Source organism: Chlorocebus sabaeus, chromosome 20, assembly GCF_047675955.1.
Source record: "Chlorocebus sabaeus isolate Y175 chromosome 20, mChlSab1.0.hap1, whole genome shotgun sequence".
In the NCBI taxonomy this organism is placed as follows: Eukaryota; Metazoa; Chordata; class Mammalia; order Primates; family Cercopithecidae; genus Chlorocebus; species Chlorocebus sabaeus.
In genome coordinates this window covers 85,627,552-85,651,904 of record NC_132923.1, presented here as the reverse complement: position 1 = coordinate 85,651,904, position 24,353 = coordinate 85,627,552, and the positions used below count along the sequence as shown (strand labels likewise).

At 43.6% G+C, this 24,353-nt stretch overlaps 1 pseudogene; it reads right to left on the bottom strand.

The window, feature by feature from the left end:
• The window catches only part of LOC103224831 (cofilin-1 pseudogene), a 54,920-nt pseudogene extending 37,963 nt beyond the window's left edge, over positions 1–16,957 (bottom strand).
• Positions 16,958–24,353: the final 7,396 nt, after the last annotated feature.

Here is a 24,353-nt window from a genome sequence, read left to right as displayed (position 1 = left end):
GTTTCCCCATATTGGCCAGGCTGGTCTTGAACTCCTGACCTCAAGTAATCCATCTGCCTTGGCCTCCCACAGTGCTAGGATTACAGGCATGAGCCACTGTGCTCAGCAGTTTTTTGTTTGTTTGTTTGTTTGGTGACAGAGTCTCGCTCTGTCGCCCAGGCTGGAGTGCAGTGGTATGATCTTGGCTTGCTGCAACCTCTGCCTCCCGGGTTCAAGCGATTCTCCTGCCTCAGCCTCCCAAGTAGCTGGGAATATAGCCGTATGCCACCATGCCAGCTGTGACAATTTCTTAAAATAAGACTATATAGCATTTGCCACATGAATTGACACTTCCTTTCATGAAAGATTTATCTGTAGTATGCAGTACTATTTGATAGCATTTTACCCATAGTAGAATATCTTCCAAAATTGGACTCAGTCCTCTCAAACCCTGCTGCTCCTTTATCAACTAAGTTTATGTCGTATCCTATACCCTTTGTTGTCATTTCTACCATGTTCACAGCATCTCCATCAGGAGTAGATTCCATCTCAAGAAACCACTTTCTGGCTAGGCACAATGGCACACACCTGTAATCCCAGAACTTTGGGAGGCCAAAGTGAGAGAATCACTTGAGACTGGGCATTCTAAACCAGCCTGGGCAACATAGTGAGACCCCCATCTCCTCACAAAAATTCTTTTTAATTAGCTGAGCATGGTGGCACACATGTGTAGTACTAGTTACTTGGCAGGTTGAAGCAGGAGGACGGCTTGAGCCTGGGAGGTCAAGGTTGCAGTGAGCCATGATTGCCAACCTGGGCAACACAGCGAGACTCTGTCTCTATTTAAAAAAAAAAAAAAAAAAAGAGGCTGGGCATGGTAGCTCACACCTGTAATCCCAGCACTTTGGGAGGTCAAGGCAGGAGGATCACTTGAGATCAGGAGTCCGAGACCAACCTGGTCAGCATGGTGAAACCCTGTCTCCACTAAAAATACAAAAATTAGCCAGTCATGGTAGTGGACACCTGTAATCCTAGCTACCTGGGAAGCTGAGCCCGGACAATCGCTTGAGGTTGTTGGGAAGTTAAGCTTGCAAGGAACAGAGATCGTGTCACTGCAAAAAAAAAAAAAAAGAAAAGAAAAGAAAACAAAAGAGAATCAACGATCTCAGCCAGATCTTCTGGATAACTTGCTGTAGCTTCTACATCAGCACTTGCTGCTTCACCTTGTACTTTTATGTCATGGATATGGTTTCTTTTCTTAACCCTCATGGACCGACCTCTTCCAGCTTAAAACTTGTCTCCTGAAGCTTCCCCATCTCCCTTAGGCTTCATAGAATTGCTCTGGATTAGGCTTCAACTTAAAGGAATGTTATAGCTGGTTGGATCTATCCAGATCACTCTTACTTTCTCCATATCAGCAATAAGGCAGTTTTGCTTTCTTATTATTCATATGTTCACTGGAGTAGCATGTTATTTATTGATTTATTGATTTATTTGAGTCTCAAATAATTTACAGAGTCTCAAATAAATAACAATAAATGTTGCCCAGGCTGGTCTCAAAATCCTGGGCTCAAGCGATCCTCTGGCCTGTCTCCCAAGTAGCTGGGATTACACGTGTGCATCATGCCCACCAACACTTTTTTTTCTTTTTGAGATGGAGTTTCATTCTTGTTGCCCAGGCTGGAGTGCAATGGCATGATCTCAGCTCACTGCAACCTCCGCCTCCTATGTTCAAGCAATTCTCCTGCCTCAGCCTCCCTAGTAGCTGGAATTATAGGCGCCTGCCACCACGCCCAGCTAATTTTTTATATTTTTAGTAGAGACAGGGTTTCACTATGTTGGCCAAGCTGGTCTTGAACTCCTAACCACAGGTGATCCACCCACCTTGGCCTCCCACAGTGCTGGGATTACAGGAGTGAGCCACCGCGCCCAGCCAACATTTTTAATTTCCTTCAAGAACTTTTCCTTTGCATTCACAATTTAGGAAACTGGCACAAGAGGCCTAGTTTTCAGCCTATCTCTGCTTTTGACATATCTTCCTCACTAAAGAATAATTTCTAGCTTTTGATTTACAGTGAGAAATGGCCAGGCACAGTGGCTCACTCCTGTAATCCCAGTGCTTTGGGAGACCAAGGCAAGAGGATTACTTGAGGCAAGGAGTTCAAGACCAGCTTGGGCAAAATAGCAAGACCCCCCATCTCTACAAAACATTAAATAGGCTGGGCACAGTGGCTCATGCTTGTAGTCCCAGCACTTTGGGAAGCCGAAGCAGGAGGGTCAGTTGAGTTCAGAAGTTCAAGAACAGCCTGGGCAACACAGTGAGACCTCATCTCTAAAAAATAAACAAATAAATATGACCAGGAGCGGTGGCTCGTGCCTGTAATCCCAGCACTTTGGGAGGCTGAAGCAGGTGGATCACCTGAGATCAGGAGTTCTGAGACCAACCTGGCCAACATCCCCGTCTCTACTAATAATACAAAAAACTAGCCGGGTGTGATGGCAGGTGCCTGTAATCCCAGCTACTTGGAAGGCTGAGGCAAGAGAATTGCTTGAACCCGGGAGGTGGAGGTTGTGGTGAGATGAGATCGTGCCATTGCACTTCAGCCTGGGTGATAGAGCAAGACTCTGTCTCAAAAATAAATAAATAAATGAATAAATAAATATCAAAAATTTAAAAATAAGTAATAAAAACAAAGTGAGAGACATGCGACTCTTCCTTTCACTTGAACACTTAGACACCATTGTAAGGTTACTAACTGGCCTAATTTCAATATTGTCATGTCTCAGGGAATAGGTAGGCCTGAGGAGAGACAGACACGAGGGAATGCTGGTTGGTGGAACAGTCAGAACGCATACAACATTTACTGATTATGTTCACCATTTTATATGGGCACAGCTTGTAGCACTCCCAAAACAATTTCAATAGTAACATCAAAGATCACTGATCACTGATCACTGTAACAGATAATAATAAGCACAAAGTTGTATTAGATTTTTTGTATGTTTGGTTTTCTTTTTTTTTTTTTTTTTGAGATGGAGTCTGGCTCTGTCGCCCAGGTTGGAGTGCAGTGGCCGGATCTCAGCTCACTGCAAGCTCCGCCTCCCGGGTTTACGCCATTCTCCTGCCTCAGCCTCCCGAGTAGCTGGGACTACAGGCGCCCGCCACCTCGCCCAGCTAGTTTTTTTGTATTTTTTAGTAGAGACGGGGTTTCACCGTGTTCGCCAGGATGGTCTCGATCTCCTGACCTCGTGATCCGCCCGTCTCGGCCTCCCAAATTGATATGGGGTCTTACTATGTTGCACAGGCTGGTTTCAAACTCCTGAGCTCAAGTAATCCGTCCTCCTTGACCTCCCAAAGTGCTGGGACTATAGGCGTGAGCCTCTGCACTCAGCTGTTTGGTTTTCTTCAGAGACAGAGTCTCACTGTGTCACGCAGGCTGGGGTGCAGCAGCATAATCACAGCTTACTGCAGCCTCAAACTCCTGGACTCAAGCAATTCCCCAGCTTCAGCCTCTGAGCAGCTGGGACTACAGGTGCATGCCACCACACCCAGCTAAGACCAAGTTTTAAATATTGTGAGAATTACTAAAATGTGACACAAAGACATGAAGTGAGCACATGCTGCTGGAAAAATGACACCAATAGACTCGTTGGATGCAGGGTTACCACAAACCTTCAATTTGAGGGAAAAAAACCCCATAATATCTACAAAGCACAATAAAGTGAAGCACAATAAAAACAAGGTATGTGGCTGGGCGTGGTGACTCACGCCTATAATCCCAGCACTTTGGGAGGCCAAGGCAGGCAGATTACGAGGTCCGGAGTTCAAGACCAGCCTGGTCAATATGTTGAAACTCCATCTCTACTAAAAATACAAAAATTAGCCGGGCATGGTGGTACATGCCTGTAATCCCAGCTACTTGGGAGGCTGAGGCAGGAGAATTGCTTGAACCTGGGAGGTGGAGGTTGTGGTGAGCCAAGATCACGCCACTGCACTGTAGCCTGGGCAACAGAGCAAGACATCTCAAAAAAAAAAAAAAAAAAAAAAAAAAAGGTATGCCTGTATCTGTAATCTGTAATCAGACCACTTACTACCTTTACTGATATCACCCTGAACCCAGCCACCATCATCTCTGTCCTGGACCATTGTAATTGCTTCCTAACTGATCTCCCTACTTCCTTCCACTTTTTTCCTCGTTCAGTCTATTATCAACACAAAAACCACAATGAAAATGTGATATCATAAAGTAGACCATAAGACTTCTTGGTTCAAAACCTTCCAATGGCTACCCATTTCTTTCAGAAGAAAAGTCAAAATTCCTTTTTTTTTTTTGAGATGGAGTCCCAGTCTGTCACCCAGGCTGGAGTGCAATGGCACGATCTCAGCTCACTGCAACCTCCGCCTCCCAGGCTCAGGCAATTCTCCTGCCTCAGCCTCCCAAGTAACTAGGATTACAGGCGCAAGCTACCACGCCCGGGTAATTTTTGTATTTTTAGTAGGGACGGGGTTTCACCATGTTGGCCAGGCTAGTCTCAAACTCTTGACCTCTGGAGATCCACCCACCTAGGCCTCCCAAAGTGCTGGGATTATAGACATGAGCCACCACACCGGCCTCAAAATTATTATATTTACTCTGCTCCAGTTAAACAGCCTCCTTGCTGTTTCCAAATTACACCAAGCACACTCCAGCCACAGGGTCTTTGCACTCATTCTTCTCTGTACATGAAATGCTTTGCTCTTTGTGAAAATACAAGGTCTTTGCTTAAATATAAACTTTCAGTGGGGTCTTCCTGGACTTCTCTATCTCACTGATACTTCCTATCCTCCTTTCTTGCTTTATTTATTTATTTATTTTTTCTGGCTCTTCTCACCATCAAATATAATATATAAGTTCTTTCTTTATGCGTTATCTGCCTGTTTCTTCCTAACAGAATCTAAGCTTCATGAAGGTAATTTTTGTTCTGTTCACTGATGTATCCTCAGTGCCTAGAACAATGCCTCACACATAGTAAGTTCTCCATACGTATTTATAGAAAGAATGCGTCAACCTCAATGACCACGACAGGGAGGGACTGTGTCTGACTCTTCTCTGAATCCCTAGTGCCCACCTGAGGGCTGGCACAGGATAGAAACTAGCAGAATAAATGAATTGTTATTGTTGTTTTAAGAAGTTGTGCCTGTTTTGTCCTTCAGTGCTTTCTTGATTCTCATGGGATCACAATTTCTACTCTTTCCTCGGCTCTCAAATATTCCTGTGGAGAGACAGAGATCTTCCTGGGGCACTCTCTCTAAGTCACTTGATAACTGGGATCTCACTGAATCTCTCCCCTTTTCCCATACTTTTGGACTGAGACCGTGTATCCCAGTTATGTCCTGGACATGTATGTCACCATTACTCCTGCTGGCTCCATTTCTAGAACACCTGTGCTTTCTACCTAATTTTAGGTGTCTGATTTCTCCTTCAGGGCACAAATGATATTTTACTTCTCTGTGTCCCTAGGACTAGCCATAGGGCCCAGCACATATCGGCACTCTAGCAATGGTTCTTAGACTAAACCTTTGCCTATTTCCACCTGTTTTCTGTCATTTCATAGTTCTCATTCTCTCCGTAAGTCCACTTTAGCCACCCAAATACCTTAGTAAATGTATTAGTATACATGTCTCTGTGGTGGTGTAATTAACAGCACAAGCTTTGGAATCCAATAGACTTAGTTTTGGCTCTGTTACTTACTGGTTATGACTTTGAGCAAGATATTTTACTTCTCTGAGCCTCTCTTTCATCATTGGTAAAATGAAAATAACAATGCCACAAGAGGTTATAGTGAAGATTAAACTCTAGTGTATACAAAGCCCTAGCACTCTAGCACATAATAGCTACATGAATGATAACAGTGGTATCCGCTAGCCAACAACAATAAAACTATGAGTATTTTGAGGGTCAGGGACTGTATCTCTAGCAACTAGAGAATATAGACTTTATCAGGGAAGGAAATGATTAGAGATGGGGCTGGTGAAGTCAGATGGAGCCATATTATGAAGGGTTAAGCAGTTTAGCCTTTATTTTTTAGATAATGAAGACTAATAAAAGAATTATGGTAACACTTAAAGCTAAGAGCAAGTCAAAGACGATATTTTTGAGTACCAAATGAGGAAGGCCAGGAGAGCTGCCTGGGGCCGTGTTAGCAATTCATTGAACCTTATGGTAACTGACATCAGTTATGAACTTGGCTATAGTTGCATGATGTCAGCCTTTCAGATGAAAATGAAAACTTCAGTCAAACATCTCGTTGTTTAGTCTACCCAACATCAAAGACCTGGCTGTTCTGAAACTTTCAGAACAGATGTTTGGCTGAACGGTTTAGTTTTCATCTTCATCTTAGGGGCCTGGTAGGCACAATCACTGTGATTTTTGCCAGCTTTGGGCTTGAGGTTTTTTGTTGTTTTTTTTTTTTTTATCTTTTAATTATGGAAACATTTCTATAATAACATAAAAGGATTTTTTTAAAAAAGAAAAACAATGGGGGTGGGGGTTAGGGTGGGAGGATTGCTTCAGGACAGGAGTTCAAGCCCAGCCTGGACAACATAGACAGGCCCTGTCTTTACTTAAAAAAAAAAAAAAAAAAAAAAAGGCTGGGCGTAGTGGCATGCACCTGTAGTCTCAGCTACTCAGAAGGCTAAGGCAAAAGAATCCCTTGAGCCTAGGAGTTTGAAGTTACGGCGAGCTATGATCGCACCACTGCATTCCAGCCTGGGTGACAGAGCAAGACCCCGTTTCAAAAAAAAAAAGAAACAAAGAAAAATAAAAATAAAACCTCCCTAATTCTACCTTGTTAAAACAACTGGTTTTATTTTTGCATGTTCCCTTAATAGAAGTATAAAGTTTACATTGCTTATCCACAGGAACATATGTTTGTGCCCTTTTCATTGCACTTACTGTTATGTTTGATTTATATGTAATTCATATTTTTTGTATTTTTTTTATAGCAACAAGGTCTTACTATGTTGCCCTGGCTGGTCTAAAACTCCTGGACTCAAGCCATCCTCCTACCTTAGCCTCCCAAAGTGCTAGGATTACAGGCATGAGGCACTGCACCTGGCCTCATATTTTTAAATAATTACTATATAATATTATCAGCTAGATATGCTAGAATCTACTGAATTTGAACATTCTGGGACTGGTGTAAATTTTTGTGCCTCTTGGCCGGGCGCGGTGGCTCACGCCTGTAAACCTAGCACTTTACGAGGCTGAGGTGGGTGGATCACGAGGTCACGAGATCGAGACCATCCTGGCTAACATGATGAAACCATGTCTCTACTAAAAATACAAAAAAATTAGCCGGGCATAGTGGCAGGCGCCTGTAGTCCCAGCTACTTGGCAGACTGAGGCAGAATTGCACGAACCCAGGAGGAGGAGCTTGCAGTGAGCCAAGATCGCACCTCTGCATTCCAGCCTGAGCAACAGAGCTAGACTCTATCTCAAAAAAAATTTTTTGTGCCTCTAATTTTTCATTAAGATAAACAACCACCTAGGAACGGTGGCTCACGCCTGTAATCCCAGCACTTTGGGAGGCCAAGGCAGGTGGATCACGAAGTCAGGAGTTCGAGACCAGCGTGGCCAACATGGTGAAACCCTGTCTCTACTAGAAATACAAAAATTAGCTGGGTGTGGTGGTGGGTGCCTGTAATCCCTGCTACTTGGGAGGCTGAGACAGGAGAATCGTTTGAACCCAGGCCACCACACCCAGACCCAGTGAGAACAAATGATTGTTTTAAAGGTATAAAACTCAGCTGGGCATGGTGGCTCACATCTGTAATTCCAGCACTTTGGGAGGCTCAAGCAGAAGCCTCACTCAAGGCCAGGAGTTTGAGACCAGGCTGAGCAACATAGCAAGACCCCATTTAAAAAGACAGAAACTTACTGGGCATGGTGGCTCATGCCTGTAATCCCAGCACTTTGGGAGGCAGAGGTAGGAGGATCATTTGAGGTCAGGAGTTCAAGATCAGCCTGGCCCACATAGTGAAACCCCATCTCTACTAAAAAAACACAAAAATTACCCCAGTGTGGTGGCAGGAGCCTGTAATCCCAGCTCCTCAGGAGGCTGAGGGAGGAGAATGGCTTGAACCCGGGAGGTGGAGGTTTAGTGAGTTAAGATGGCACCACTGCACTCCAGCTTGGACAACACAGCAAGATCCTGTCTCAAAAAAAAAAAAAAAAAAAAAAAAAACAGAAAAGAAAAGAAAAAGAACACTAGGAGAGAAAGTATGCTCCAGGTTTAGGGGGAAAATAATAGTATCATACAAGGGATAGAGAGATAATTTGAATGATATTAAATGTCTTAACAACAAACACTAGAAATATAGAGTAACAATGCCTTAAACATCCTGTGTAAAACTTTTTTTCAACTTAGAATTCTACATCTGGAAAACTACCAATCAAGTGTGAAATGAAAATTAAGACATACTGAGACTTGCAAAGTCTCCAAAAAATTACTTTGTATAACTTTGTTTTGGGAAGCTACTACAGGATGTGTGCCACCAAAATGAGAGAGTAAACCCAGGCCACGCCCAGTGGCTCACACATGTAATCACAGCACTTTGGGAATCCAAAGCGGGAGCATCACTTGAACCCAGGAGTTCGAGAGCAGCCTGAGCAACATAGGGAGACACCGTCTCTACAAAAAAAAAAAAAAAAAAAAAAAAAAAAAATATTAGCTGGTCATGGTGGCATGTGCCAGTAGTTCCAGTTATTCAGGAGGCTGAGGCAGGAGGATCCCTTCAGTCCAAGAGTTGGAGGTGTCAGTGAGCTATGATTGCACCACTGTACTCCAGCCTGGGCAACACAGCAAAACCCTGTCTCAAAAAAAAAAGGAAAAGGAAAACAGAAAGTAAACCCAGAAAAGAGAAAGACCTGAGATTCTTAAAAAAGGAAATATATTTTTTCATGGAGATATAAACTAGAAAAAAGAAAAAATAAATAAAAAGATAAAAAGGAAATACACAACAGAGTCAATCACGAGGGTGATAAAGGGTAATCCTAGAATGACAGCTGTTCAGCATGCATCAAGATTGGACTAGGAGAGTAGAGGGCTTTGGGAGCTATATGTTCAGGATAATAAATAGATAAATTATCTGATATATTTAATCGTGTAGAAAATAGTGACATAGAGAATTAAGCAAATTGGCAGAGCGTGGTGGCTCACACCTGTAATCCCAGCACTTTGGGAGGCCGAGGCAGTGGATCACCTGAGATCAGGAGTTCGAGCCCAGCCTGGCTAACATGGCGAAACCCCATTTCTACTAAAAAGACAAAAATTAGCCAGGCATAGTGGTGTGCGCCTGTAATCCCAGCTACTTGGGAGGCTGAGGCTGGAGAATTGCTTGAACCCGGGAGGTGGAGGTGGCAGTGGGCCAAGATTGTGCCACTGCAATCCAGTCTGGGCAACAGAGTGAGACTCTGTCCAAAAAAAAAGGAGGGGGGCAGAGAGAGAAAATTTAGCAAATAAAAAAAATTAATATCTCCAGCAAGAAAAATATACACGAGGAAATGTAATTATGGTATATCATTTAGCTTAGCAGTCAACAACATTCATAATAACTCAGTAAATTTTGATTTAGTCAAAAAAATATATCTTAACTAGATTAGGGGAAAAAATAGAGATCTAGAGTGATGAAAGAAGGCTAAATCCTCATATTTCATAGGAGAAATTCAAAAGATAATGTCTAAAATTGATAGGTCGAAAAAAGTAAGTATACAAGCAAATTGTCTATTTAATGGAAGTAAATGCCAGAATGGCTAAAAAGTTTGGGGAGGGGGGTTGAGGTTAAAGATGAGCAAGGATAGGGAATCACACTTTTTAATCATAAGCCTTATGGTATTATCTGACTTTTTAAACAATGTGAGTATATCACTTTGATTGATTTTTAAACTTTTTTTTTTTAATTATTTTTTTTTGAGATGGAGTCTCACTCTGTCACCCAGGCTGGAGTGAAGTGGTACAATCTCCACTCACTGCAAGCTCTGCCTCCTGGGTTCAAGCAATTCTCTTGCCTCAGCCTCCCAAGTAGCTGGGATTATAGGCACCCACCACCATGCCCAGCTAATTTTTATATTTTTAGTAGAGATGGGTTGCACCAGGTTGGCCAGGCTGGTCTCGAACTCCCGACCTCAGGTGATCCACCCGCCTCAGCCTCCCAAAGTGCTGGTATAACAGGCGTGAGCCATTGTGTTTGGCAATTTTTAAGCTTTAAAAATAACTTTTAAATGTTATATCATTATCATTTGAATTTGCTTAACTGAAGTTTTTACCATGTGTTTACATACTGACTGCAAATTACTTAACAAACATTTATGTATCTATGAGTTGTTTTGCCCAGCATAGGAGATAATTAAATGAGCAAAAGTAAATCTTTACCCTTAAATAATTCACAGTACAGGTGGGAGAGAATAAGTAATCAAATAATTATTAAACAGATGACAAGCACTGTAATAGAGAAATATGTAGGGCACTATAGGAGCAGAAAGGAAGACCTATAAGGCTTTACCTTGGGATAGACGGATCTGAGCTACATCTTAGAGGAGGACAAGCTTCGCTTAGCTCTCTAAGCTCTTAGGGAGAGCTTCCTAGGCAAATGGACTTGATGTGGAAAGACTTGGAGGGGTCAGCAAGTTTCCTTTGCCAAGTCTGTGAAGGCCAAAAGGCAGGATTTATGTGGGATTTACCTCATCTGTTGTTCAGTTTTATTTGAGTTGAGCCAAGTTTTGTGGCCTTCTGTGCTATGTAGGAAAAATGATCTCAAACTACGTTTTCCCTCTGCTCTCACACCACCACAATAATTATCAACATAGAAGACTTCTGTGACCAAAAATGTGTGAGGGGTTTCCCCACACACCAAACAGCAGACACCAGCTGGGTATCCTGAGATACTGTCTACCCAGATACAGTGTCAGGTCCCACAGATTGAGGGCTCAGTCCCACAAAACTGTCCTCTCCTTCCCCCTAGTTGTACATCCAGATCTCCGAAAATTCTGACTGACCAGTTTCAAGTTGGGGTTCCCACAACCCCCAATTTGGGTTTGATTAATTTGCTAGAGTGGCTCACAGAACTCAGGGAAATACATTTACCAGTTTATTAGGAAGGATATTTTAAAGGATACAAATAAACAGCCAGATGAAGACATACACAGAGTGAGGTCTGGAAGGGTCCTGAGCACAGGAGCTTTTGTCCCCATGGAGTTGGTGTTGATCACCCTCCCGGCACATGGATAAATTCTTCTGCATCTTCCTGTCAGCCTCCACATGTTCAGCTCTCTGGAAGCTCCCTGAACCTTGTCCTTTGGGCCTTTTATGGAGACTTCATTAGTTGTCCATGACTGAAGCATATCAAAATGTGATTGGACAAAAAGGATATGATCTAAGTCCAGCAAGGCCTATCTGTTTAGATTCTTCTTGGCCTCTCTGTGCAGTATTCCTTCCTCCAGAGTATGGGACATGACCCTCTCTGAAATGAGGGTCTTAAGACCCACAATCAGAAACGTAGGGGAATATTAGAGTCCTGTCTAGGGGCAGGTGAAAGGAGGGCAAAGAAAGAAAGATTCTGTTTCCTGAAACACCCAACATTATATTATAGAAAAGACTATAACAGAGGCTATGGGAATTATAAGCCAGGACCACGGACAAAAACCAACGTATATCATAATGCCACACGTGGACATTTTAAAATCTCAGAGATGTATCTGTTCTTAAAATGCAGCTGGGGTCCTGGCTTTGAGGTGGAAATGCAAACAACTGTTGATGGTGCAGTGCCACAAATGTGAAGGCCAGGAAAACACTACAGTATCCCAGTTATTTTGATATATGTGTTCTCTAATGGCTAAGAGTAAAGATTTTCACTTTTTAAAATCTTTGACCGAGCACTTTGGGAGACGGAGGCGGGCAGCTCACCTGAGGTCAGGAGTTTGAGACCAGCTGGCCAACAAGGCAAAACCCTGTCTCTACAAAACTACAAAGACATTAGCTGGGCATGGTGGTGCGCACCTGTAATCCCAACTACTCAGGAGGCTGAGGTGGGAGAATCGCTTGAACTCGGGAGGCGAAGGTTGCAGTAAGCTGAGATTGTGCCACTGCACCCCAGCCTGGGCACCAGAGTGAGACTCTGTCTCAAAAAAACAAAACAAAACAAAACAAAAAAAAACTGAATTATCACCTTGGCTAAATGAATCACTATTATTTTACAGAAACTTGTGATCCTATTTTAAGCAAATGTCTTAAACCTTTGCTATTTGGCAAACTTTTTAAAATCAAAATTTCAAAATTCATACTTTCGACCTCAGGCTAATTTTGGGGAATATTAGAGCCCTGGAAGTCCATATCAGGCTTATTTGGTATGTAAAAATCGTACAGGAAGCATTGTCAAATATGAAATAGTGTTTAACTTTCTTCAGGTTGGCCGGGCACGGTGGCTCACACCTGTTATTCCAGCCCTTCGGGAGGCCAAGGTGGGTTGATTACCTGAGGTCAGGAGATTGAGACCAGCCTGGCCAACATGGTAAAACCCCATTGCTACTAAAAATACAAAAATTAGCCAAAAATTACACACACACACACACACACACACAAATGGTGGCGGGTGCCTGTAATCCCAGCTACTCGGGAGGCTGAGGCAGGAGAATTGCTTGAACCAGCTAGGCGGAGGTTGCAGTGAGCCAAGATTGTGCCATCGCACTCCAGCCTGGGTGACAGAGCGAGATTACATCTCAAAACAAACAAACAAATCAAAAAAACAAAACAAAACAGGGCTGGGCACCGTGGCTCACGCCTGTTATCCCAACCCTTTAAGAGGCCAAGGCGGGCAGATCACGAAGTCAGGAGTTCGAGACCAGCCTGGCCAACATGGTGAAACCCCATCTCTGCTAAAAGTACAAAAATTAGCTGGGTGTGGTGGTGGGTGCCTGTAATCCCAGCTACTTGGGAGGGTGAAGCAGGAGAATCATCTGAACCTGGGAGGCGGAGGTTGCAGTGAACCAAGATCGCACCATTGCACTCCAGCCTGGTGTGGAAGGCGAGACTCCACTCGCCCCCGCCAAAAAAAAACAAAACTTTCTTCAGGTTATATTTATATAAATGCATTATTAATATATGTTCCAAAATTCCATGAGATTCCTAAAATTCTGGTATGTCTTAAATCAGTAATAATTATGATTATCATGTTAAATTATTATATGCCACAGAGATAACCAAATTTCTTTTTTTTTTTTTTCTTTGAGACAGAGTCTCGCTCTATTGCCCAGGCTGGAGTGCAGTGGCACCATCTCGGCTCACTGCAACCTCTGCCTCCTGGGTTCAAGCAATTCTCCATGCTTCAGTCTCCTGAGTAGCTGGGATTATAGGCGTCTGCCACCACACCTGGCTAATTTTTGTATTTTTTTTTAGCAGAGAGGGGGTTTCACCATGTTGGCCAGTCTGGTCTTGAACTCCTGACCTCCAGTGATCCACCCACCTTGGCCTCCCAAAGTGCTGGGATTACAGGTGTTAGCCACCATGCCTGGCCAAGATAAACAAATTTCTTAATCATGTCTTTAACTATAGCTATTCTAAGACTTTTGTCATCCACAGACAATTATAGTTTTATTTTTTTTGTTTTGTTTTGTTTTCGTTTTTTTGGAGATGGAGTTTCACTCTGTTGCCCAGGCTGGAGTGCAGTGGCGCCACTTCAGCTCTCTGCAACCTCACTCCTCCAGGGTTCAAGCAATTCTCCTGCCTCAGCCTCCCAAGTAGCTGGGATTACAGGTGCCCACCTCTACACCCAGCTAATTTTTGTATTTTTAGTAGAGACGAGGCTTCACCATACTGGCCAGGGTTGGCTCGAACTCCTGACCTCAGGTAATCCACCCACCCTGGCCTCCCAAAGTGCTGGGATTACAGGTGTGAGCCACTGCACCGGGCTCCAAGTAGTTGGAATTACAGGCGCCAGCCACCTCATCTGGCCAATTTTTGTATTTTTGGTAGAGACAGGGTTTCACCATGTTGGCCAGGCTGGTCTCTAACTCCTGCCTCAAGTGATCCTCCCACCTTGGCATCCCAAAGTGCTGGGATTATAGGCATGAGCCACCATGCCCAGTCAATTATTGCTTTACTTTGGTTCTTCTCCAAAAGTGGTTTAAAATCAGCTACAGTCCAAACTTTGCTTCTTCTTCAAGGATAGTCATCAAAAGAACTCTGAGAAGTACTCTTGAATACAAGCTTCTGATAACTTTGAAGATCATACCACTGAAGTAGGACAAAAAACTTCCAGAACTCTAATTAAAAAGCTGATGTGGGCCAGGCATGGTGGCTCACACCTGTAATCCCAGCACTTTGGGAGGTAGAGGCAGGTGGATGACTTGAGTCCAGGAGTTCAAGCCAGCCTGGGCAACATGGCAAAACCCCATCTCTATTTTATAAAAATATTAAAAAATTTAAAAAGAAATAAAAGAAAGAAAAACTGATGTGTTCATGAGGATTGCTAACACCACATCAAGCAGAACAAGAGTTAATTACATGGGACCGAACTGATAGAAAACAAAACAAAAAAAAAGTTTTTAATGACCTTTTTGTTTGAGACATTGCTGATTCTTTTATTTTCCAGAAGTCAACAATTTTTTTTCTTTTGAGCTATTTATAGCTTACAACAAATTGGGTAAAGTATACTTTTGTGAACAAAAATTTGAAGCATTTATCTTTCTATTAGATTTCTCCAGAAAGTGGAAACTATTTGTCAGTATTCTTTTCTTTATTTATTTATTTGGAGATGGAGTCTCACTCTTGTTGCCCAGGCTGGCATGCAGTGGCACAATCTGGGCTAACTGCAACCTCCACTTCCCAGGTTCAAGTGATTCTTCTGCCTCAGCCTCCTGAGTAGCTGGGATTACAGACACATGCCAGCATACCTGGCTAATTTTTGTATTTTTAGTAGAGACGGGGTTTCACCATGTTGGCCAGGCTGGTCTCAAATTCCTAACCTCAGGTGATCTACCTGCCTCGGCCTCCCAAAGTACTGGGATTATAGGCATGAGCCACCACACCCAGCCATAAGTATTCTTAATTTATTGCAATACAGTTATTTGCATAAACTCAATAGAACCTGCTTTATTTTGTAATAGGACACAATTGGAGACACTGGATTTACCAAGGCTTTGACAGGAATATCGTATTTTCAGATGTGCCCAGGCTGCTTTAAGGAATAGAGGTTAAGGCCAGGCATGGGCCCATGCCTGTAATCCCTTTGGGAGTCTGAGGCAGGACAATCACTTGAGATCAGGAGTTCAAGACCAGCCTGAACAACATAGTGAGACCACATGTCTACTCAAAAAATAATTTAGGCTGGACATGATGGTTCATACCTATAATCCCAGCACTTTAGGAGGTCAAGCAGGATTATCACTGGAGCCCAGGAGTTTGAGACCAGCCTGGGCAACAAAATGAAATCTCATCTCTACAAAAAAAAATTTAAAAATAGCCAAGCATGATGGTGCATGCTTATGGTCCCAGCTACTCAGGAGGCAGAGGTCGGAGGATCACTTGAGCCTGGGAGTTTGAGGCTGCAGTGAACCATGATCATGCTACTGCACTCCAGCCTGGGTGACAGAGTGAGACCCTGTCTCAAAAAGAAAAATAAGTCTGGATGCAATGGCTCATGCCTGTAATCCCAGCACTTTAGGAGGCCAAGGCAGGCAGATCACTTGAGATCAGGAGTGCGAGACCAGTATGGGCAATATGGTGAAACCCTGTCTCTATTAAAAATACAAAAATTAGCCAGGTATGGTGGCAGGCACCTGTAATCCCAGCTACTCGGAGGCTGAGGCAGGAGAATTGCTTGAACCCTGGAGGTGGAGGTTGCAGTGAGCCGAAATCGCACCACTGCACTCCAGCCTGGGCAACAGAGCAAGACTCCATCTCAAAAAGAAAAGAAAAGAAAAGAAAACTAATAATTTTTTAAATAATTTAAAAAATATTTTAAAGGAATAGAAGTTGACTTTATAGAGCTAATAAAACGTCTGGAAAGACTGGCATGGTAGCTTGTCTGTGCAGCTTCTTTACAAGTTTTCTGTCCTTGCAGCAAGAAAAGAATGTCACTTTTTAGCTAAGCACAGTGGCTAGCGCCTGTAATCCCAGCACTTTGGGAGGCCAGGGTGGGTGAGCCTAGGAGTTTGAGATCAGCCTGGCCAACATGGTGAAACCCTGTCTCTAAAAGTACAGAACTTAGGAGCGTGGTTGTGCACACCTGTAATTCCGGGTACTTGGGAGGCTGAGGCAGGAGAGTCGCTTGAACCCGTAGGCAGAGGTTGCAGTGAGCCAAGATTGTTCCACTGCACTCCAGCCTGGTGACAGGAAAGATTGTCTCAAAAAAAAAAAAAAAAAAATTCTAGCAAAGCCAATTTAAAAGAACCTATATGGCCAATCACCATTCTTGCTGCACTTTATGCAAATAATCAGGCCAAGTATATTAAGACTAAAACTTATTTTGCAAATTAATTGGTCCTGCTATGATTTATCCTTGCTGAAAATGGGAAACTAGAAAGAGAAAAATTATGTTTTAGATGGAAACTATAGTCCACCCACTATTTTATTCTAGCCCTGTTCATTGTTAGTGAGTTTTTGTTACTTGCCTATAATATGGACGAAATCATAAATTCTTTCCTGGCTACAAATCCCTATACTAACGTTTCCAAATTTTTCTTCCACTTTTCTGACTTGGACGCAATACAATCGATACTGTCTTTTTCCTGAGGCCCTCCAGGCTGAAGCTCATGTGTGGTGACATACAAACTGCAGGCAAGAAAAACCTGTCAGATTGCCAGCATCTACTTCCACTTTAACTGAAGATTCTTCAACTCTTACATCCAGACAACTCACCCGACTGCTCTCCAAACTCTAAGGAAACTGGTTTATAGATTGTACCAAACATTAACCTTTGTTTTTCTTCCGTTTGAAAGCCCATCCGCGATGCCATATTCTGATATGAGCAGCTTTTAGTGTGTGAAACTTCTAGGGAAGTTTCAGACAGGGTAATGTTGGGGCCAGAAAACCAATACCACAAAATATGGCGTTTTGACATGCTGAGCTGAAGATGCCTCAAGGTCTTTCTGACCTTCCCCAACATGCACGTATACTGTCTCACCCAAAGTCCCTATCTGCCTAACATCCAGACTTTCCAAAAGGAACAATTATTTTTTCTTCCCTTCCCTATAAGACCAACACTGTAACCACACCTGAAGCAACCCCTTCACAAGAAAATGCACAAGTTAATCTCTGTTCCCTGATCCATTTATTCTCCCTAGTAATGCCCTCAACGGAATTCCTCTTCTCCCTCTCACAACCTGTTTTGCCAGAATAGCATACAAGCTTCTGAATCACACTGCGGGATGGCCGATCACCCTATCATTCTCCCCATGTATGCACATTAAAGAAATGTGTGTGCCTTTTCTCCAATTCATCTGCCTTTTGTGAGCTGATTCTTCAGTGAACCTTTGGAGGGCAGAGGGGAGGTTTCTCTTGACCCCTAAAGCCTCAGTGTATCTGATTTACTCTGTGAGAAGGACCACTGAGTTGCAGGTAGAGTTCCTGACCGTCCAAATTAAAAAACAAACAAACAAACAAACAAACAAAACGAGCTTTTTAGTCCAAGCCTCTCCAAGCAAAAAAAAAAAAACAGCCATCATTGAATAATCTTTCAAAATAGAATGTCCTATCGGAAATATACATTTGCTATAAAAATGAGCACTAGGCCATGCATTCCTTGGTTCCCACTGCCACCATCCTAGTTCAGGCCCCAATATTAGACTATCGCAACTGAGTCTTAACTACCTTTTCTCTGCCTCCAGTCTCTTCCATTAGTCCATTTCCCCTTGCCACCAGATTGCTGTTTCTGAAACACAGAGCTAATCATATCACTCTCTTGATTAAGAAAAACAGAAAAACAACTTCAGTGGCTCCTCACAGCCTACTGGATCAAGTACAAACTCCTTTGTCTAGTATTCAAGGTCCTCCATTAACTGGCCCCAAACTGCCTCCCAACACACACACACACACACACACACACACACACACACTCTTCTTTCTCTAAATTTCAGTTTCCCTGAATGCTATTCTTAGAACACAGTGAACTTTCATGTCATCAAATATTTGCATGTGTTTTTCTCTCTAAAATGCCCTTTGGCCTGCCAGTCTTCTCTCTCTCTCTCTCTTTTTTTTTTTGAGACAGGTCTCACTCTGTCACCCAGGATGGAATGCAGTGGTGCCATCTCGGCTTCCTGGAACCTCTGCCTCCCAGATTCAAGTGATTCTCCCACCTCAGCCTCCCAAGTAGCTGAGAGTGCAGGTATACGCCACCACGCCTGGCTAATTTTTTTTTTTTTTTTTTTTTTTTTAGCAGAGTCACGGTTTCACATGTTGGCCAGGCTGGTCTTGAACTCTTGCCCTCAAGTGATCCGCCAGCCTCAGCCTCTCAAAGTGTTGGGATTACAGTGAGTCACTGTGCCTGGCCCAAGTCTTGTCTTTTTAAGACCCAGTTTAGACTGGGCACTAATACAAAAATTAGCCGGGCATGGTAGCCTGCGCCTGCAGTCCCAGTTACACCGGAGACCGAGGCGGGGAGATAGCTTGAACCTGGGAGGTGGAGGTTGCAGTGAGCAGAGATCACGCCACTGCACTTCAGTCTGGGTGACAGAGTGAGACCTGTCTCAAAAAAAAAAAAAAAAAAAAAAAAAAAAGACTCAGTTTATTTTACTGCAGTTTCAGAGTGAGAAAAAAAGAAAAAGAAAAAGATCCAGTTTAAATGTTCCTCCTAATGGTTAAACTCATGATGTCTGATCCACCTGGGTCCAATCCAGGATTACTTAATGGGTGACCTTGAGCAAGTTACCTAAACTCTCTTTCCTTTATTTTCCTTGTTTATATAATGTGGGAAATAATAGTAACTACTTCTTAGAGTTTTAGGTCATAAACCAAATAATACATGTGAAACATTGAGAACAATGCCAGGCATCTGATTAGAGCTCAATGAATGTTAGCTCTGATTTAAAATAATGATAAATTAATAATGAATAAAGAAATAATACATAAATGTCATATTTCCTGAGAAGCTTTTCTTATTTCTCCAAAGAAATGTAATCATTTCTACCACAATACATTCATAGTTTATACTACTTACAACATTTACTTTCACATCTCTTCATACAATTTCTGGAAGATAGAATGTGTTCAAAAATTATTTGTTTAAAATGAGGTCATTTTTACTATTCAAGGTGTTTTTTGTTTGTTTGTTTGTTTGTTTTTGGTTTTAGAGATAAGGTCTCACTGTGTCAGCCAGGCTAGAACGCAGTGACATGATCATAGCTCACAGTGGCCTCAAGCTCCTGGACTCAAGCAATCCTCCTACCCCAGCCTCCCAAACTGCTGGGCAGATGTATGCACCACACTGGATTTCTTTTTTTTTTTTCTAGAGACAGGGTCTCACTATGTTGACCAGGATAGTCTCAATCTTCTGGCCCCAAGTGATCCTCCTGTCTTGGCCTCCCAAAGTGTTGGAATTACAAGCATGAGTCACCATGCCTGGCCAAGTGTTTTTTTGTTTTGTTTTGTTTTGTTTTTTTTAATTTGAGAGGGAGTCTCGCTCTGTCACACCCCAGGCCGGAGTGCAGAGGTGCAATCTCAGCTCACTGCAACCTCCGACTCCCAAGTTCAAGTGATTCTTCTGCCTCAGACTCCTGAGTAGCTGGGATTACAGGCACCTACCACCATGCCCAGATAATTTTTGTATTATTAGTAGAAACAGGGTTTTACCATGTTGGCCAGGCTAGTCACAAACTCTTGACCTCAAATGATCCACCCACCTCAGCCTCCCAAACTGCTGGGATTACAGGTGTGAGCCACCGTGCCCGGCCTCTGGCCAAGTTGTTGTTTTTGTTTGTTTGTTTTTTTGAGAGTCTTGCTGTGTCGCCCAGGCTGGAGTGCAGTGGCACAATCTTGGCTCACTGCAAGCTCCACCTCCCAGGTTCACGCCATTCTCCTGCCTCAGCCTCCAGAGTAGCTGGGACTACAGGCACCTGACACCAGGCCCGGCTAATTTTTTGTATATTTTTAGTAGAGATGGGGTTTCACCGTGTTAGCCAGGATGGTCTCGATCTCCTGACCTCGTGATCCACCTGTCTTGGCCTCCCAAAGTGCTGGGATTACAGACGTGAGTCACTGCACCTGACCCTACCTCTGGCCAAGTTTTTTAAGCTCACCGCAACCTCTACCTCCTGGGTTCAAGCAATTCTCCTGCCTCAGCCTCCCAAGTAGCTGGGATTACAGGCGCCTGTCACCATGCCCCGCTAATTTTTTGTATTTTTAGTAGAGACAGGGTTTCGCCATGTTGGTCAGGCTGGTCTGGAGCTCCTACTAGTTATGTGATCTTGGACAGGTGACAAAACCTGCAAAAGCCTCATTTTCCATATCTACAAAAAAAGGGATAAGATTACTTATCTGGCTGTCTGAGTCCAGTGGTGTTTACAACTAATGTCACAACCAGTTAGAGCTTTATTTGTTCTTTCTCCACTCCAGCTGCTTCATTTGACTAGCAAAAAAAAATATATATATATGGCTGGGCATGGTGGCTCATACCTGCTATCCCAGAACTTTGGGAGGCCAAGGGGGACAGATCACTTGAGGCCAAGAGTTCAAGACCAGCCTGGTCAACATGTTAAACCCCACCTCTACTAAAAATACAAAAAGTAGCCCAGCATGGTGGTGCACACCTGTAGTCCCAGTGCTCAGGAAGCTGAGGCATGAGAATTGCTTGAACCAGAGAGGCAGAGGTTACAGTGAGCCTAGATTGTGCCACTGCACTCCAGCCTGGGTGACAGTGGGAGACTCTGTCTCAGAAACAAAAACTATACACATATATAACTTTTTATATATTATATATATATAACTTTTCTTATAAGACAATTTAATCACAATTTTGTGTTCAATGGCACTCTCATGGTCTACAGATAAAACCTAAAACACTTGGCTAGGCACAGGAGTCTTTGCACAACCTGGCCCTTGCCTAACTTTCCAGCGTCATCTCCTCCATTCTTTCTTGTACTTGCTACTTCAATAATTCTGAAATGATCACAATTTCCTAAACTTTCCAGGCTTTTCAGTCTGCATGTACTGTTCATTCTTCCTAAAGTGTCCTTCCTTCACTTCTACTTACTCAGCTCGTTTTCATCCTCATTAAAATATTTATTGTGGCCAGTCATGGTGGCTCATGCCTGTAATCCCAGCACTTTGGGAGGCCGAGGTGAGTGGATCATGAGGTCAGGAGTTCGAGACCAGCCTGGCCTAGATGGTGAAACCCCATCTCTACTAAAACTACAAAAATTAGTCGGGCACAGTGGCAGGCGCCTGTAATTCCAGCTACTTGGGAGGCTGAGGCAGGAGAATGGCTTGAACCCGGGAGGTAGAGGTTGGAGTGAGCCGAGATCGCACCACTGCACTGTAGCCTGGATGACAGAGTGAGACTCTGTCTCAAATAAATAAATTAATTAATTTAATTAAATCTTTATTGCAACTTTTTTTTTTTTTTTTTTTTTTTTTTTTTTTGAAACAGGGTCTCATTCTGTCACCCAGGCTGGAGTGCAGTGGCCTGATCTTGGTTCACTGCAACCTCTGCCTCCCAGTCTCAAGCAATCCTCCCACCTCGGCCTTCTAAGTAGCTGGGACTACAGATGTGCACTACCACGCCCAGCTAGCTTTTGTGTATTTCGTAGAGATGGGGTTTCACCATCTCGTCCAGGCTGGTCTCAAATTCCTGGTCCACCTGCCTCAGCCTCCCAAAGTGCTGAGATTACAGGAATGTGCCACCACACCCGGCCTGCGTACCTAATTATACAAATTCTATGTTCCTCTGGTCATCCAACAAATGTCTACATGCCATCAGAAGTAGCCCAACCTACTTCAACTAGTATTCACTGGAACGAAAAATCAGAGCTATAAAGGCCCTTAGAGTTCACCTGACCTAGCCTAGCACTGCTGAAGTTGGGGAAATACTCCTAGAGAGGAGACGCTGACCCAAAGTCATGGAGTGTTTCCGTCATCCACTGCTGTGTAACAAACTACTCCAGAGCTTAGTGGCTTCACCCAACAACCGTTTTATTATTGCTCATAATTGTGCGGGTCAGGTATTCAGTCAGGGCTCGGCAGATCACGTCTGCTGTTCCACAGGAAGTCAGTTGGGGTCACTCGATGGTATTCACTCACATACCTTGAACCTTCACTCACATTCCTTAAGCCTTGGCAGGAATGGCTGGAAAGCTGGCTTCATTTAGGCCCCTCTATCTCTCTGTGTAGTTTTAATGTGATCTCTCCAGTCAAGTACGTGGTGGGCTCCAAGAGACAGTGTTCCCAAGAGGCAGGAAATAGTAGTTACCAGTCTAAATTTTCTGGGCTTGGAAGGTAGCACAGTGTCACTTCTGCAGTATTCTATTGGTCAAAGCAATCACAGAGGCCACCCAGACTCAAGAGGAGGCACTCTTTGATACTCTCACCCACCTGTCAATGGTAAGAGTATCAAAGAATTTACAACCATCTTTAATCTGTAACAGTCGGCCCTCGGGCCACAAATTATTTACATTCCTCGCACATGCAAAATATATTCACATCTTCAAAGGACCTACCCAGCAAAATTCAGCACATTACAGCATCAGACTCAGGATCAAGGTCCATGATCTCATCATCTGAATAAGTTCCAGATGTGGAGGTGGGCTCCTCAGATGTAGTTCCTAGGGTGTAGCTCCTTAAGTATTGTTCTTTTCAACCTGAAGACTTGTGAACTAAAGACATAAGTTATCTGCTATCTGCTTCTTACATAACCAGCTATAATGGTGACAGAGGCATAAGAACAGCAATAGACACTTCTGTTCAAAAGAGGTGGTAGCCTGGCATGGTGGCTCATGCCTGTAATCCCAAGACTTTTTTTTTTTTTTTTGAAATGGAGTCTTTCTCTGCCACCCAGGTTGGAGTGCAGTGGTGAGATCTTGGCTCACTGCAACCTCCACCTCCTGGGTTCAAGCGATTCTCCTGCCTCAGCCTCCCAAGTAGCTGGGATTACAGGCGCCTGTCACCAGGCTCTGCTAATTTTTTGCATTTTTAGTAGAGATGGGGTTTCGCCATGTTGGTCAGGCTGGTCTGGAACTCCTGACCTCAGGTGATCTACCCACCTCAGCCTCCCAAAGTGCTGGGATTACAGGCGTGAGCCACCGCACCCGGCCTGTAATCCCAACACTTTGGGAGGCTGAGGAGGGAGGATCCCTTGAGCCCAGGAGTTTGAGACCAGCCTAGGTAACATAGGGAGACTCCATCTCTACAAAAAAAAAAAAAAATTAGGCCGGGCTCAGTGGCTCACGCCTGTAATCCTAGCACTTTGGGAGGCAGAGGCGGGTGGATCACGAGGTCAGGAGATGGAGACCATCCTGGCTAACACAGTGAAACCCCGTCTCTACTAAAAATACAAAAAATTAGCCGGGAGTGGTGGCATGCACCTGTAGTCCCAGCTACTCGGGAGGCTGAGGCAGGATAATCCCTTGAACCCGGGAGGTGGAGGTTGCAGTGAGCCGAGATTGCGCCACTGCACTCCAGCCTGGGCGACAGAGCAAAACTCCATCTCAAAAACAAAAAGAAAAAAATTAGCTGTGCATAGTGTCACGTATCTGTGGTCCCAGCTACTTGGGGCGGAGGTGGGGTGCACAGCAGGAGGATCGCTTAAGCCCAGGAAATCAAGGCTGTAGTGGGTTGTGACTGTGCCACTGTGCCCCAGGCTAGGTGACAGAGCAAGACCCTGTCTCAAAAAACAAAAACAATAAACAAAAGAGGTGGTGGTGGGGAACAAAAGCACATAGCAGTCACTGATGCATAGAAATTCTGAAATCCAGCTAGGCATATTTTGCCAGTTCTGCTCCCTACAGATGATTCTCTGTGAATTTTGATTCTGCCCTCTGAGTCATCCTTCCTTTTCCATAAGAAATAGCCCATTTTTGTAGCTGAGCAGTTTTCTTAGTCTGCTTTCTGCCCTACCAGGCGGGGCGGGGGAAAAGAGGGGATCTAAAGACCTCTTCATTTTGTACTATCTCAGTAGGTTTCAGGTCAAGCTAATGTAATCTTTCTAAAATTTGGGGAGTTTCCCATATGTCAAGTTATACTTCACTCCATTAGCAAAGCACCACACCCACAAATCTCTTTCAAATAGCCTTTCTCTACCTTGGGCCTCCTGTAAAGCTGCTGTGGCACCACAGCAGTAAGACTGAGAAACTCAATTGTTTAACACAGAAGGTCTATAAGGCACAAAATTAAGTTCCTTAGAATTTTTTCCT